Genomic DNA, 13529 nt, shown 5'->3' on the forward strand with positions numbered 1-13529 from the left:
AAACTAAACTTTGGCTTTATATTTATTTGAATTTAACATGTAATAAAATTGTATAGATATATTACATACCGTCTTGGATAAGATAGATGTGAAAAATAGGTATATATCTTGTTTCTCAATAAGGACATTTGGTTCAAGAATCAAAAGGATAGGGCCCACATTCATCTACCTGCACAGAAATTTCTCAGCCTTTCGTTTTCTCAAATCAACATTTTGCTGTTTTTATTGTGATCATAACTTGATTAACTCTTGCTTGCTGAAGCCTACTAATATTTTATTGACTACATGTTAGTCTGACCAAAGTGTAAAACATGTACAATCCTTGGTCTTCGTCCTTGAAGAATTTACAACAGCAAAGTTGAGGCTGATATACAAAGAGGATTGTTTGTCAGACCTTGTATTAAGGTTAGACCTTGTATTAACATAGTCGATGACCTACAGAAATAAGAAGGGAGAGACTTTCTGGACTTCTTTGACTTTTAATTGGGCCTTGAAAGGTAAGGGGAGTTTGAATGAAGAGTATTCTTATATTACTCAAGATAATAATACTTTGTCTTAATGCCTGAAATTCATAGACCAAATAAAATAGAATCATTGATCTGGTGCCAACAGTCATTCAGCGTGGCAGCCAAAATCCACATGATGAGGTCCAGATAGTCGATCAGAATGAATGGCTCAGAGGCAACCCCTTTTGGGCATGTTCAGCAGAGCCTGAATCTGTGATTGATTGGCTATGACTTTAAAACTACTCAGCATCGGCCCAGTCCATGTAAATGTTTCTATTCCATTGCATTTTTCAAATTAATTATTCTATTTCACAAACGAAACCTTGTATGCACCCTAATTACAATTCACTTCATCCAGTGCACATTACTCCATCAAACTGATTGTATCATTTTGCATTCCTGTCTGGCCCTACATGATAATGCTAATCTCGGCCAGCTTGGTATCACTTACAAGCATAAGCCATCTCTCCTGCCAACCATCCAGTCTATTTATAAAAGGATAATGCCAAATTCTTGAAGTGGCTAAGCCTCTTTGGTAAATGAAGTGTCTTGGTAACTGTAATGACTCCTTTAATAATGTTAGTGTATTAGATTGAACCACATAAAATTGCCCCGTTTATAAGTTGTATATCAGTTATTTCTTATGATTCTTCCCCATGAAAAGGCTTCATGTCAACAGCAGAGATAATAGAAATGATTTAGAAGATAAAGGAATATGGTAGTAGAAATTTTCTGAATCTGGAATAACAAAATACTCAACATTTGCTTTATATTGAATGAGGCATCTTAGACTATAACTTAAGGGATATATAACAGAGATGGGTAAGGGTGTGTGGGTGAAAGGTTATAGATTTTTAAAAGAGTAAGATTTTCTAAATAAGGGGAAGTAAGGAAAATATATAGATGATAGGGATAGAGCTACCCCAAACTAACTCAATGAAACATCAGTAGAAGTAATATTCTAAGGTGCTTACATCCCTGTTAGTCCATGGAAACCCAGTTTCAGAAACTCTTTCCATAAAAGGTTTTATAGTAAAACAAACAGGCAGGTGTCCACCTATATTCCTCTTTCAGTGTGCCATGATATATATTAGCACACTGAAGCCCCTTAGAGTCTCTGTCATAAAAAAATTTTTAAAAAGCCATTCAACTTTATCAGGCTCAGAATGCACAGTTATTTTTTTCACTAGGGGTCCCTCTTCCTCATAACTTGTATTAACATCCTAGGTAGATACTTAGACCAATGCTGTTCAGGTAATGTGTTTGCCTTTATCATCTGATCATATGCAAAGGCAATAGCCAGTGTAGAACCAGGCTTTTATAATTGTTTCTAAGCCTTATGCCTAGTAAAGGCCTCCTTGGTTTACTTTCCCCCATTTCAGAAAATGCATTGACTTTTTTTTACTATCAAAAATTATCAAGTAATAGCATGTACAATCTTATTTGGAGATAAATATATAATTTTTTAAAAGGAAACTCATCTTCAGACTATTTGTACTCTTTATCCAGAGATGGTAAGAACTTTGGCAGACTTTGGGGAATTAGTTTGCTATATTATTGTGGTGAGGTAATCTCCACTACCATGTCAATAACCTGGCTTTGAAAAACATCCTGTTTTTCAAAACACTAATTTATCCATTGTGTATTAGCTTCCTGGGGCTTTCATACAAAGTACCACAAACTGAATGGTTGAAAACAAAAGAAATTTACTCTTTCATAGTTCTGGAGCCTAGAATTCCCAAACCAAGGTATGAGCAGATTGGTTCCTACTGGAGGATCTTAGGAAAAAGCTCTTTCATGCCTCTCTCCTAGATACTGGTCTTCTCCTAAAACCTTGGTGTCTCTTTGCTTGTGACAGAGTAACTCCAATCTCTATTTCTTTCTTCACACGTCTTTTTCCTCTGTGTATGTCTGCACGTTTTTCTACTTCCAAGTGCACTAGTCATTGAATTAAGACCCCATCCTATTCCAGTATGACCTCATCTTAACTTATTTACATCTTCAAAGACCTATTTGCAAATGTCACATTCACAAGTACAAGATATTAGGACTTCACATATCTTTTAGTTATTTTTTTTTTGGGGGGGAGGCATAGTTCAACCCACCACAGTTGCAAATAACAGATACTGATTATTCACTTTCCTAACTCAAATTTGTGCAAAAGATGAGAACACTTTTTTCTCTCAGGTATGAAAACAAACTGTCTAGGGCTAGCAGCAAGCCCCTTCCTCCTCATTTATATCCTACGCTAGGAGGGACCTGAAAACTCCTCATACCCAGGCTCATATCCACATTTGGTTCCACAGCTCTGCCAATCCCTCCCCTCCCCTGCTTCTCCCATAATAGGTGCTCCTTAACCACCAGCCCATCCTAAATCCATGTGAACTGCCACAAACCAGGGGGAAGACACAGCAGACTCTGGAAGAGAGTTGGGGACATTTGGATTGAAAAATCCTGGGTCCCAGGCACCTCAGTCTGAGAGAGCAAAGGTGGCAGGCTCCAGGGTTCCAAATGCCACATCCCCTTGGTCTCTGAGAAAGACCGCCACACACTGGCCTTGGGGATGGATGGCAATGGAGAGCTAGAGCAGAGCCCCTAAACCATGAGGCCCAGAACAACGCTCCAACTGCACAGGTCAAAAGACAGCCCTTGTGCAGGGCGACAAGAAGTGCTACCAGCAAAGCATGCACCATCCCTGGCTGTCTAGACCATTCCAGGTCTGGTGCTTCTTCAGATCACTCAATTTCTACAGCTATGAAATATGATCTTAAAATAAACTATCCAACATGCTTGACAATAAATCTGTTGCCCTTCAAATAAGTTCCCAAGGAGACTAAAGAAAGCAAACATGAAACAAGAATGTCACAGAAATGCCAAAACAACTCCCGGCCAAAGTAATGAAAATGAAAAAGTAAAAGGCTATTCTTAATGCTCCAAGGTCTGTCAGTGGTGTAGTCAGTCACTGGAAAGGAAAGAAAAGCCATGTGGAAAGTAAAATCCAGTAGTTTAGTCTCCTTTTCAGGTAAGAATGTGGAGGCATGGTTGGATTTCTCCAGTGCTTCCCAGGTAAACCGAGGCCTTAATCTCCACTGCTAAAAGAAAGGCATTTCAACAAAGAAAGAACAAAACTTTGTAATCCTTAAATCAACAATGCAACAGCAGCAGTGCTACCATTAATGTATTATTCTTTTTACCTGGTAATGCAAAGGCAATAATCTACTCAAGTCAGTGGTGATGAACTCTTTAAAATACATTAGTGCACAATGGAAGAGAAATTGACACTCTATTTTTAAATGAAAACAAACTGTTTCAAAATGGAAATACTTTACTAGTATGGAAGAACTTTTAAAAATCAATTAGCCATTTGCAAATACCAGTTAAAAACAATTGTATTTTTACCAAATATACAAAAGAAAAAAATAAATACAGATAAAGGGGTCAGCCATTATCACTGTCTTCTAGCAGACCTCTACTAGGTCTACTCATATTTGGATGGAAATAAACTGCCAAAACAAATGTGCCTACTGGATTAGTTATACGTCTTTGGCTTCAGGTCCTCTTGAAGTCTTAAAAGTCAATAGATAGATAGGTAGCTAGCTAGCTAGCTAGCTAGCTAGCTAGATAGATAGATAAGGTATAGGCATAGGAGGAATGGATAAAGAAGATGTGATACACACACACACACACACACACACACACACACACACACACACAGGAATATTATTCAGCCAGGAGAAAGAAGGAAATCCTGATATTTGGGGCAACATAGGCAGACCTTGAGGACATTATGATAAATGAGATAAGTCACACAGAGAAAGACAAATGCTCATGATCTCATACATGGAATCTAAAAAAGAACAACCAAATGAACAAACCAAAAAAAAAAAAAAAAATTATAGAAAAAAAAATCAAAATATCAAGTAAAGTCACATTAAGTAGAAATAGGGAAAAGAAAAAAAAAGAGAGAGATCATATTTGTGGTTACCAGACGCAGGGGGTGAGGAGTGGGCAAAATGGATGAGGGATATCAAAAGGTACCATATAGAAGAGGATAAATGTTAAAAAACGATTCTCTCTAATTAGCTAGGTATACCACTGCTAAAGCCTTGTAGTAACCTTGAAAGGGGTATTTTAATTTGAGCACCGAGTTGGTCCTGCAAATCTATTTGCTTTGGTGAAATATGTAAATTCCCAAGGTCTGCAATGTGTCCTATTTTCCAGTGGATTCAAACATGTTCAGTTAATAACAGACACACTCAGTTTTTCTCTTATTCTTTCTGAGTGGCTATAGATTCCCCAGCCTTTGCTAGGTACAAGACATAAAAGAACTAACTATGCCACATCTAGAATTCCAAGAAAAGACTGTAAAAGGATCTCTTACCTAATATTACAATTACCATGGTTTACAATAGAAATGACCATTTTCAAGACGGGGGCACTAGTCCCTTGTTTCCTTCTCAGGCTAACAAAATACGTCTTAAATGTATCTGTTTCATTCCTGAGAACATTACAGCGTGACCAATGGCAGAATTCTGTGTGGAAGGCATCTTTGCCCTAGAAATGAAAAGGTCTGGGCTCTCGTCCTACCTGGACACTAATCAGCCCTGTGACCTTGATCAGCAAAATGAAAAAGAAGAGAGGAAAGTGAAACTAGTAATTACTGGCATCCAGGTACCATGATAAATACGTTATACAGGTTAGTCTGTTTAATTCCCATACAGAGCCAGTGAGACAGATGGTGTTTTCCTGTTTTACAAATAAGAGGACTGAAGTATAATCAGCTTGCTCAAAGTTACATATCTTGCAAAATTAAAAGCTATGTTTTCCCCATTACATCAAATATTATCTGTTCAGTTGCAATTCAATAGACTTGAGAGGACTTTTTTGTTCTAGGAAAGGTGGTGCCAGTAAAAGCTATGAACTGGTGGCGTGACAGCACTGGTTGAGTTTTGATTGTTTTCTTTTGGAACTCACGTGCCCAAAATTGGATTACTCAGCAAACTTGGTGAAATAACTCTTACCAGTATAATTATGAGACTTTACTATTTGAAATTAATTAATGCTAAAGCTTGAAGATAAAAAAAGTTCAGGAATCCAGACCTTACTGCACTCATCTGAAAAAGTAAGAGTTGGGTTAACTAACCCTAATTTTCATCTTGAAATTTGCATACTATAGCTTTAATTATTTTCTTTGTCTCATTACAAAGCAGTTTCTTCAAATGGGGCACTCACATATTAATACAGGGTAACGGTAGTAAACATTAATTGTTGTCAAATCTTGTTTGCTACTGAAAAACAATCATGAATAGTTAAAATCCTATTTGTTTTTAAAAGCACTTATTAAAATACTGTAGATTATCCTGATATATTTATATTTTAAATGGGTTTGGGATGAATACTGCTAAAATTGAGGGATTTAAAATTAGAATTCTGGTAACCTGAGATTGAGGAACAAAATATAAGTTATAGCAAACAAGATACAATATTTTGGCTGAATCTTAGGCAGCAAATTTCATAAAATCTAGCATATGATTATATATCAAATTCATGCAAGAATTAACACACACACACACCACACACACATACACACAACCACACACAATCACACACACACACATACACACTCACACCACACACACACACACACACACACACACACACTAGCTTGGGAATTCAGGAAACTAGTTAATATAGAATCTGCCATAGCTGGCTTTGTGAACTTCAGCAGGTTATTTAATCTTTGAACTTTTCTGGCCTCGTTTTTTTGTCTGGTAAGTTAAAAATGTACATCTCTCAGTATTTCTCAAGGGATGCAGGGCATGTCTCTTTTTAGGAGGCATTATTAAAATTGTCTTCCTCTGCCCTGTTTCACCCATATTTCTCAAGAACCTGGTGTCCCCTTCCCTATCTGAAAATCCATAATAGTAAGAACATGTGCTGTATTTCTCAGGTATGTTGAGAAGAGAAAGAGAGTGGAAAGGCCACTGGCCTAGATGACAGAAGTGCTCAGTTAGTCTGTACTTGATTGTCTGAATGGGAGGACACTATTGTTCAGAAGAATATATGCTGAGCCAGTATGTAAGGTGCTGAGAAGAGCTATGAACTGTATTGGTTTCCAGGAAAGGGCCCTGTCCCCTGCCCCCTCCAATAGGCATGGACACAGGGACACAGGGTTGGAGATCTAGCTGCAGGACCCTGGAGAAGCTTTGCAGATTTTCTCTGGACCAGACTGAAACAGTTTGAATAGAATAGAAATAGCTGTGAAAGCCGCAATTATCTAATACAGGCCACTAAGTATCCTACCAGCATGGCACAGGAGGGCAATCACAATTTGTTGGCGAGGGAAAGTAACGACCTGAAGAGGACTGTGATTAAAATGAGTACCGTGTTTCCCCGAAAATAAGACCTAGCCAGACCATCAGCTCTAATGCATCTTTTGGAGCAAAAATTAATATAAGACCCAGTATTATATTATATTATATTATATTATATTATATTATATTATATTATATTATATTATATTATATTATATTATATTATATTATTATAAGGCCTAGTCTTATATTAAAATAAGACCGAGTCTTATATTAACTTTTGCTCCAAAAGACATATTAGAGCTGGTGGTCTGGCTAGGTCTTATTTTCAGGGAAACACAGTAGAGGGAATTTGGCCAACCACAAAACAAATGGGAAATACAGATGTAGCAAATAACAGCTGGGAGAGAAGACAGCAACTAGAGAACTCGCATAAGCCAGAATAATGAGGCGGCAGCAAAGCCCTACAGGCCATGAGCAGTTTACTCCCAAAGACCTATGTCTCCGTGGCCCTTACTATCTTGACTCCAGGGAAAACCCCAAGGGGTCTGAGTACACCCAGAATCGAATTAGATAAGATTTTTATCATTGATGGAATGGAAGCTATTCTAGGTTGAATTGTGCCCCCCAAAATTCGTATGTCAAAGCCCTCACCCTAGTATCTTAGAATGTGCTCTTATTTGGAAGTAAGATTACAGATGTAATTACTTTAGACAAGGTTATACTGTAGTAAGGTGGGGCCTTAATCTAATATGACCAGTGTCTATAAAAAGGTGAAATCTGGAGATAGTGAATGCCATGTAAGACGAAAGCAGAGGGGTGATGTTTCTACAAGCCAAGAAACACCAGAGATTTCTGGTAGAATACCAGAAGCTCAGGAGAGAGTCATGAAACATTCTCCCTTGCAACCCTCAAAATAAATCAACGTTGCTGACACCTTCATGTGGGTCTTCTACTCCCTGGAACTATGAGACAAAAAACATCTATATTTTAAACTTTCCAGTTTGTGGTACTCTGTTCTGGCAACCCTAACAAAATAACGCAGGAGCTCAAGGTATGGAAAAATTAAATAAAAATAAAGATATAATATATCATTTTACATTTCTGAGTTTATGATTTGAAAAAATAATTGCCACCCTTGATATATTCAACACATTTTAATCCATATGAAGTTTACCTGCATCTTGAGAGAAATAACTAAATCTGAAAGTTGTACCTAGTATACCCAGAACCATCCTTAAGGTAACATTAGAAGGCAAAGTTCTCTAAACAAAAGTATACATTTCTCTTCGTTAGCTTGTGTGAAAAGTCAATAGAAAAAAAATTCAGTAGTAATCAGCTGTGTAATGAAACTGCTTAGGCAATGACTGAGAAATAGGCCAAATGACTATCTTATCTTTCTAATCATTCTTCTTAGGATTCCTCCATCCCTAAACCCTGTATTCTAGAAAACAAAACCATGTTCTTCCTCTGAAAAGAATACCACGCCTCTCCTGTGAGCTCCATTGCATTACTAAATTCCAGTGAGTTTAAAAGGCTCCCCCAACCAAAGCTTCCAAAATATGCCCAAGATTCTTTATAGAGTTTACTTTTTATAAACTCTACATTTTATAAAATCTGCTTTTTACAAAGAACTCCTTTTTGGCTCCTTAAATAAGTCTGTGCAATGACTAAACCAAAGATTATCTATGACCATCTCATGACCTTCACATATTATGATCAAGCGACTCTTTGCAATGTTGTTTTCTTCTCATTCAACTACAAAGGAGCAGATGGCAACAATTTACTTTTTTTCATTTCCTTCTCAGTTCAAAAATTAGCAAACATTTATATGTTCACTTAACTTTATTGCAAATCCTCTAATTGCGATGACTTTTCTATTAACTCAGTAACTCCCTAGGGTACCTCTGCTCTAAGCTGTAATAAAGTGGGTAGTTAATAAAAGTTGTTGACAGTTTGGTTGACTTGATTGGAACAAAATGAAATAATTCTCTTTCAAGCAGGTAAAGGGACTTTGTCATGGCATATTCTACAATACAAAGATCAGTCACCTGAAAAATATGTATCAGTAGTTGGCATAGAGACTAAATTGAGATCATGACTATTCATTTTTAAAACTTTTTAGTAACTCATGAAGTATTTTATAAAATTTAAAAAGCAATTCATGGAGAAGGTAAAAAAATATTTTAAGATAAGTTGTCACTTTTGATTCCCTTTTAAAAAATGAAAACTCTAGATCAGTAGACAGAAAAATTTAATTGGGAATATAACTATAGGGCAAGCAATGATTTTTAAGACATAATATTCTTTCATTCTGTTCTGATACCGCTACCTCATTTCTGAAGGAGTAAAAACTAGACAGCTCATTCAACAAGTGCAGCTCTTATAGAAACTATGTATATGAGAAACCATGTCTCTCTTCATATTGTGGAGGAGAGACAAACCATACTGAGGTGTTCATTTAGGTTATCAAAAAGGAAAGGAAAGTTTCCTGTCATAGCCAGTGCCATCAGTTGTCTTAAAACCATTTAGGGCCAAGGCATTTGGAGAGTGAAAAAGGGAGTGTGATAACAGTGGTGGTCACTGTTTCAAACAGAAGGACCATCTTCATGAGAAAATATGACCAATTCAAAACTTACCAACCCCTGTCCAGGATGTCCTCTCTGTTCTTGAATTCATGAGCCATCATTCCCCATTCAGAAAGTCTATAGTTATTGTAATTCATGATAGATAAACTTCACCTATCATGAAATTTTAACAATATCCAATTTTTAATAATTCTAGGTAATGTATCTTGTCTTCCTTTCTACATTGGCATATAGACATTTACTTTGGAAAATAGTTTTACCAAGCTATGCTACCTATAATGCATAAAATAACATATATTAAGCTCCTGTGTTACAATTCACTTCAACTCATATTATCTTATTTAATTATCAAAATGGCATTAAAAAAACAGAAAATAAGTATTACCATCCTCACTTATAGAAGAGGAAATTCATGGTCAATGTCTTTAAATGATTCCTCCAAATTTTTAACCAAGCTCTCAAGTCACTACTCAGTTTGGGTACCCTCAAACTCAGGAGCAAGAATGAAATCCCCTAGCTTCTTGCCCTTCCTTCCTCTTACCTTACCTTTCTCATCCACTTTGCCTCCTTCTCTCCACCTCCAGAGGTTACTTCAAGGTCCATTCCTTCCAAGGAGCCTTGAGTTTTTGCCATGTAGTGTTTTGGGAGCCTTACTCCTTTATTTCAACCTAAGTTTCATTATTAGAACCTTCCCCTTAACCATAAAATTGAACAAGTGTCTCCTCATCTTTACAAAATGTAACCAACACTTCCTCTATTAAACACACATCCCTTTTTTCAGTCTCTATTCCAAGCCAAATTTCCTCTTCCTATTCAAATTTCCAAAGAGAGCTTTCACTCCCAGTCTCATCCTTTCTCTATACAACCAGATTTCAAACCCACCATTCTACAGATGTGTTTTCAAGATGACTAACATGCTTTTTATTTCTTAATTCAATTGACATTTAAGTCCTAACCTGGTTGCTTCTCTGTCCTTTGACATCTTCTCCTTTTGCTCCCACCCTCTTCCTTATCCTTTTTTGCCTTTGGCCGCCTCCATCATGCCTAAAGATATAAAATCAATAAAATTCATATTTCCCAATGCATCTTATAAAAGGCAAATAAGAGGAATAAAAAAAAAAAGACTGGAGCATTTATGCTGAAGAGAGTTAATTAAACCTAAGACAATCTTTACATTACTGAATCATACTAGGTTTTAAGCAGGCTTGAACTAAGTTGTTTTATTGTTTTGTTTTGTTTAATTTTCCCCTTGGCATTCAGTGAGCAGTTGGAAAATATGAAGAAAGCTCGTAAGGCGCATCAGAGAAATTTAAAAAGGGAATTAAAAACAATATTTCCTTTGCATATCCAAATATCCAAGTTTCAAGATAAATAATATAAAGTTGAATCTGCTACATCCACAGACTTACCAAACTGAAAGTTTGAATTAGCACTATAGAATTAGCACTATACCATGTACAATGTTCTGAGACTTAGTTATTTTTCCACTTAAAATATATCTTGGAGAACTTTTGTCAAGAACTCAAGGGAGGCAGAGATAATATTTCTTCTTATTTGAAAGTAACAAATTAACTTGCCAGAGTTCCATGGATTCTGGCAGAAGACATAAGACTCTTGGGTCAGAGTCAAAGGGTTTTATTACTCACATCAATAGCAGTAACAGATATATCTATTTGAGTCAGTTATCTAAGCCTCAGTTCCCACAAGACAACAGGAGGGCCAGGTGACGCTTAAACATGCGGCGGGTTGTACTACAGGAGAACCCAGAATATGGATCCTGACTCTTGTGTAATGTGCAGTAAGCATTCCTTAACATGCCCGCAGAAGAAGACGTTTTATTATACTAGGCTGTAAACAAACTTCCTTTAGCTCCAGAGGGAAACACCAGGTGTGTCCTCTAAGGCTGCTCTCTGTACAAACATCCAGGAAAATATATTCTGAAATGAAAGAAATCAGTGCCTGTGCTGAAAAAAAAAAAAATTACAGAAACAGAAGAGACCCATGGAGAATTATCTCCCAACACCTCCTCATATGAATATCTTAGCCCTAGAGATCTACTTTACCCTTTCTAACAAATGCGTAATATTCCATTGTGTACAGCCACAATAATTTAGCCATCCTTTTTTGATGTGTACTTAACTAGTTTTCATCTTTACCACTACAAACAATGTGATCATAAGTATTCTTCCTTAACACATGTATCTGTGCAGAAGTGTAAATTGATCTGTTGGATAAATTATTATAAGTGGATTTTATAGATGAAAAGGTATGCATATCATTAAAATGTTAATAGATATAGACAGATTTGTTTCCCAAATCATGCTAAATATACTCCCACCAACAATGTGTGAAGATACACTCACCAACACATAATAAAATCTTATCAAACAACCTGTGTCAATCTGAGCATTAAAAATTATACTGGATATTTTCATTGTCATGTGTCAGCTATGGATGAGGTTCAACATCTTTTCATTGCTTTATAACTCATTCTTGTTTTAAAAACATAATCATTTTTGTCTCATAAGCAGAATATTCTGCTTATGTATTTTGCTATTGGTTTGTTGTACATTTTCATGATTTATTTGTATGAGCATTAGGTTTAATATGTTAAAGAATTTAATCTTTTGTCTCCCATTATATTGCAAATGTTTTACGACATATATAGTTTCTCACACTTCTAAATCATATGATCAAACTTTCTTTTTTCTTTCTCTTTCTTTCCTTCCTTCCTTCCTTCCTTCCTTCCTTCCTTCCTTCCTTCCTTCCTTCCTTCCTTCCTTCTTTCTTTCTGTCTAGTTTCAGGTGTACAAAACAATGTAATAGTTAGATATTTACACCCCTTGCAGTGGTAACTCCCCTCCCCCAATCTGTAGCCCTCTGACATCGTATAGAGCTGTTACAGTCCCATTGACTCTATTCCTTATGCTGTACTCCACATCCTGTGACTATATATATATATATGACCATATATGTGTGTGTGTGTATATATATATATATGACCATATATGTATATATATATGACCATATATATATATATGTGACCATATATATATGGCCATATATGTATATATATATGACCATATATATATATGTGACCATATATATATGGCCATATATATAGTTGACATTCATTATTATTCAGCTTCAGCTTCAGGTGTACACTGCAGTGGTCAGGCATCTACATTGTCCATGAAGTGTTCTCCCTAATAAGACATGTGCCCATCTGACACCCTACATAATCTTTACAACATTATTGACTATATTCCTCAAACTGTCTTTCATATATCCCCGTGGCAATATTGTGGTCATGCTTTCTTTTGTAAAGTTTGATTTTATGCATATATTTTCCATATAGCTAGGTGCAAGAAATGTTACTGTAAGCAAGAAGAATAGGGCCATGAGGGAAAAGGGAGAAAAGTAAATAAGAGGTGAGGTCAGCCATTAAGGAGAAAAGTCCACCACAATCCAGCCAGAACTGGATTTAGGGGGCCAAGAGAGGATCCAGGATGCCATCTCACCACTTTAGGTGAACTTTTGCTGATTACAATAGATTATAATGCTATTAGCATGGCAGTCAAGGAAAATCTCCACTGCCCTGTGTTGCCATGTCAGTTCAAAAGAGCCAAATAAGGACACAAATGCCCCTCCTGACAGGAAGGAGTGTTTAGCAAGGACCCACCTAGGCATGCCTACGATGCCACCCTTAAGTCCTGAATATTCCATCTTCTCATTTTAAGTGTAATACATTCCTAAATGCCAGCTATCTTCTGGGCAGCTGCTCTTCTCCAAGCCTGCCTGCTCTCACTATGTTGAGAATGTACTATCCTTTTCCAATAAATCTATTGCCTGCATGGCTGACTCGGTGCATCCTGGAATTCTTTCCTGCAACGAACTCCAAGAACCCATTTTTCAACAACAGGAGTAAGGTAATGTCCATATTTATTTTTCCATGTAGCTAGGTAGGTTTTCCAACACCATTAATGAATGATTTATTCCTTTCCCATTGATTTGAAATATCACCTTTATCAATACTACATTCCTGGATATATCTTTTTCTCAACTCCATGTAATATTGATATCATCATGAATTCATCTGTGAATGTCCAACTTTCAAATGC

The 13529-nt window shown here is 36.5% G+C and overlaps 1 protein-coding gene across 1 annotated transcript in view; it reads right to left on the minus strand.

Moving 5' to 3' along the window:
• Positions 1-13529, minus strand: part of ITGBL1 (integrin subunit beta like 1) — a 189742-nt gene that overhangs the window by 118009 nt on the left and 58204 nt on the right. The gene's annotated exons all lie outside the window — the stretch shown is intronic.

This window comes from Rhinolophus sinicus, chromosome 16 (assembly GCF_057876585.1).
Source record: "Rhinolophus sinicus isolate RSI-liver-muscle chromosome 16, RSI-T2T, whole genome shotgun sequence".
Classification (NCBI taxonomy): Eukaryota; Metazoa; Chordata; class Mammalia; order Chiroptera; family Rhinolophidae; genus Rhinolophus; species Rhinolophus sinicus.